This window comes from Hipposideros armiger, unplaced genomic scaffold (genome assembly GCF_001890085.2).
Source record: "Hipposideros armiger isolate ML-2016 unplaced genomic scaffold, ASM189008v1 scaffold_860, whole genome shotgun sequence".
Taxonomy (NCBI): domain Eukaryota; kingdom Metazoa; phylum Chordata; class Mammalia; order Chiroptera; family Hipposideridae; genus Hipposideros; species Hipposideros armiger.
In genome coordinates this window covers 599,544-604,119 of record NW_017732210.1, presented here as the reverse complement: position 1 = coordinate 604,119, position 4,576 = coordinate 599,544, and the positions used below count along the sequence as shown (strand labels likewise).

The window sequence follows — 4,576 nt, the reverse complement described above, 5'->3', positions numbered from 1 at the left end:
TAATATGTCCAAAACTCACTTATTTAAAGAAAATAAAACAATCAATATAAGAAGGGGTGTCAGATCTTTTATCCTACTGGGGGCATCCAAAGGGGAATTTAAAATTTTTCAAAACATAAAGCAGCATCTGTTTCTCAGCCAGAGCTTCAGGATTTGTCCCCATAGCAGTGTGATAGGCATGTCAGATACTGAGGTGCAGCCGGCTCCCAACAGGTCCCATCTAATACAATAAGACAAGAAAAACAATTTTGAAGTACAGGGATTAATTTTCTAGAGGCAGCTGCCAAAGTGAGCAGAGAGACAGAGCCTGGTATTCAGGGTTAAAACCACCTCCAGGGCCACCCAGAAGCCAGAGTGGCCAGGCATGTACTGCTGGGCTGGAAAGCGGTGGTCATGCACTGTGAAGACATTAACATTTCTGGCAACTTCTACAGAATTAACTGGAGGTACTAGGTCTTGGCCTTCTTCCACAAGTGCATAGACACCAACTTATGGTCCCTACCACTTCTGGATACTCGAGCACATCTTCAGATAGGCTATGCAAGGTATGCTGCCCCACAAGATGAGGCATGGCCAGGCCACTTTAGAGCACCTCAAGGTGTTCGACAAGAAAAAGCAAATGATCGTTTCTGCTCACATTTCTGTGCCTGAAGCCCACACATGTTTGCCACCTGAGTCACTAGACGTGAGGTTGGCTGGAAGTCCCAGGTGGTGACAGCTTCCCTAGAGAAGAAGAGGGAGGATGAGGCCAAGATTCCCTACAGGAAAAAGTAGCTCGAACAAGCCAAGAAGGACATAGGGAAGAAAACCAACACATAAACAGAGGTCCTCAAGACTTGTGGACTCCTAATCTAAGCCCAATAAAAGTGGTTTATATATATACCTCAAAGGAAGATATAAAAAACATTATTTTCACAGGATATATTTTAATATATATATAAACTAGAATTAATACACAACTTTAACAAAATAGTAGAAATAAGTATAATGTCCAACAAAAATCAATTGTTTTCATATACAAAAACCCAGAAATAATTAGAAAATGAAAATTTTAAAATACCACTTGAATAATATTAAAACTATAAAATCTCTAATATCTAAGAACAAGTCCAATAAAAGAAGTATAAAACCTCTATACAGAGGACTTTGAAATATTTTTGAGAGAAATCAAAGATGGTCTAAATAAATGGAGGAATATGCTGTGTTCATAGGCTACTATGCCTAACACTGTCAAGTCGTCAAGTCTCCCCGAGTGCAATCTCAATCAAAATTCCAACACTCTCCTCCACTCCAGTGAAACTTAACAAGTTGTTTTTCAGTCTTACATAGGAATATAAGGAGAGACAAAAAGATCAATAGAATAAAGAGCAAATTGAAACCACCTTGAGATACTACTACACACCCTCCAGGGGGGCTGTAATCAAACAAACACAATTAAAAGTGATGATGAGGATAGAACAAGAATTCTTATTTACAGCTGGTGAGAGCTTAAACTGATACCATCACTTTGGAAAGCAATTTGTCACTTTCTGCTAAAGTGAAACATACACATGTCCAACAATTCCTCTTCCAAGGTATACACAATGCACCAAGAGACAAGGAAAAGAATGTTCACAGCAGCACTATTTATAAAAGCCCCAAACTGTAAACAATTTAAATGACCATCAAAAATAGAATACCATGTATGTTCATGCAAAGTAATATCATACAACAATAATGAGCTACATTACTTGCAAAACCTGCATGAATCTCAAAAAACTTATGTTGAGTAAAAGAAGCCAGAGATGGTACAATTCCATTGATACGAGCTTTGAAAACCGGCGAAGTAAAACGGTATTGTTGGGGATACATGTTTAGGCAGTAAAACTAAGAAAAGCAAACAAGGGGTTAACGTAAAGGGTAGTAGGTACTTCATGGAAGAGGAAGGGGTATTGATAGAGAAGTATTACAAGGGGACCTTCTGGATGCTGATAATGTCCTCTTTCCTGACCTGGATGTTGGTTATTGGGTGTTCATTCTTAGATAATCCATTTAGCTATGCATTCATTGTATGTATTCTTCTATTTGTGGGCTAAATTTTACTACAGAAAATATCTTGTTAAAAGAAGAGTGGCTCTACCTCACAACAGATAGAAATATTAACTCAAAATGGATTGTAGACCTAAATATAAGAGCTAAAGCTTTAAAACTCTTAGAAGAAAAGACAGGAGTAAATCTTTGTGACCTTAGAAAAAAACAATAGTTTCCTAGATACAAAAGCACAAACAACTAAAAACACAAAAACAAAAAGAAAGAGAGATAAATTGGACTTCATTAAAATGTAACACTTTTGAGCTTCAAAGGACACAATCAAGAAAGTAGAAAGGCAACCCATGAAATGGGAGATAATATTTGCAAGTCATATATCTGATATGGGACTAACCAGCATCTAGAACATATAAAAAAAGACTCTTACACCTCACCAATAAAAAGACAAATGATCCAATTTAGAAATGGGCAAAGGGGAAAGAGAAGGCTAAGAATGAGCTAAAGTTTATGAAAAAAGATGAATGAGAAAGGGTAAAGCACTGGTTTGTGAAGATGTAGTAATGCTAACAAGTAGCACAGAAGGCAGAGTGTTTTACCCCTGATGGCTCCATCAAAGAGTGCAGTCTGGTAAATATAGGCAAATAAATATTTTGAATGTGAACAATTAGAGCTCATATTAGGAGAAAAGACTATAAGAAAGCATTGAGTTATCTTAAATTAAGTCAAGCCTCCAGACCCAGATAATGCCATACTGCCAAATAAAAATGTAAAAATCTTGGGTGGGGCTAGGGTAATGGGCAAAGGATTTCAATGACATTTCTCCAAAGAATTTATGCAAATGGCCAATAAGCACATGAAAAGATGCTCAACATCATTAGTCATTAGAGAAATGCAAATCATACCCACAATGAGATACTACTTCTCATCTACTAGGATAGTGAAAATAAAAAAGACAGACAATCACAAATGTTGGAGAGGATGTGGAGATTGAAACCCTCATACATTGTTGATGAGATTATAAAATGGAGCCACCACATTGGAAAACAGTTTGACAGTTTCTACAATTCCTCAAAAAGTCAAACATGGAGTTACCATAAGGCTACGCCTACGTATATACCCAAGGGAACTGAAAACTTATGTCCACACAAAAACTTGTACACAAATGTTCATAGTAGCATTATTCATAATAGAGAAAAAGTGGAAACAACCCAAATGATAGACATCAGCTGATAAATGGATAAACTAAGTGTGGTATATCCATACAATGAAATATTATTTGCCATGAAAAAGAATGAAGCACTGATATATGCTACAGCATGAAATAACCCTTAAAACATTGATAAGTAAAAGAAGTCAGACACAAAAGGCCAAATGTTGTATGCTTCCATTTGTATGATATGTCCAGGATAGGCAAATCCATAAAGACAGAAAGTAGATTAGTAGTTTCAAGGGGCTGGGAGGAAGAGGAAATAGACAGTGACTGCTAATGGGCATGGTTTTTTTGGGGGGAGGAGGAAGGGGACATGGGGGATAAAGAAAATGTTCTGGAATTAGATAGTGGAGATACTTGCACAACTCTGTGAGTATACTAAAAACCACTGCGTTATATACTTTAAAAGAGTTAATTTTTTGATATGTTAGTTATATCTTAATAAATGTGGTATTCAAAAAAAAGGACAGAAAAGTCATTGTATGATTTCATACTCCCACTAGCAGTGCAATGAGTTCAGGTTGATATGCACAATTTTTCATTAACTAAGCTAGCTTCTACCTTCTCGTTGCATTTATTAAAATGCCTCTATCATTCATCTAAAGAACGATTTATTGTGTGACTACTATATGCCAAGCACTAAGTATTATAGATGGATGTAATGAGATAGGCAAGGTCTCTGCCCTCATGGGACTTCCAATTCAGTGACGAGGGGTTATAGGTATTTTAACAAGATGTAAGTCACTCGCCCAAAATCACACAGTAAGTAGAAGAGTTCATTCTGGAAAGCAAGATCAAGTCAATAGGACCCTGTTGGTCATTTAACCCAGTGCCCTCATTTCACTGAAGAATCAGAGGCTCAAAGAGGTGAAACTGCCCAGTGACACGGGACTTGTTACACACTATCACAAATATACAAGCATCTTGAGTTTGGGAGCCCAAGGGTACCCTAGAAAATTCTCAAGATCAATCCTTGTAAGACCTCTTTCAGCTCAAGATGCCCCTCAGAAACGGAAAAGCCTTCCAACATGCGTTCAACAACTATTCGTTGCTGTTGGCCACGTGATGGGCTATGTGCCACACACTGGGAACCTGGCAGTGAGCAAGACACATGCAATCCTTTCCCCGTGACTTCACGGAGTCTGGCAGTTCACAACTGCAGGTTGACAGCTGATTCAGTGGTTACCTGAGAGACATCTTGTGAGGCGAAGATACCTGCAGATTTCTGGGCCCTCCCTCACTGTGACTCCATGGGTCTGGAATGGGCCTTGGAATCTGTATTTTTAAGGCTCCCTTAAGGCAACTTTGGTTGAGCAGCCAGGGTTTTTTTTTTTTTTT

At 38.0% G+C, this 4,576-nt stretch overlaps 1 pseudogene; it reads left to right on the top strand.

The window, feature by feature from the left end:
- LOC109374752 (60S ribosomal protein L13a pseudogene) overlaps positions 1-855 on the top strand; it is a 5,969-nt pseudogene extending 5,114 nt beyond the window's left edge.
- Positions 856-4,576: the final 3,721 nt, after the last annotated feature.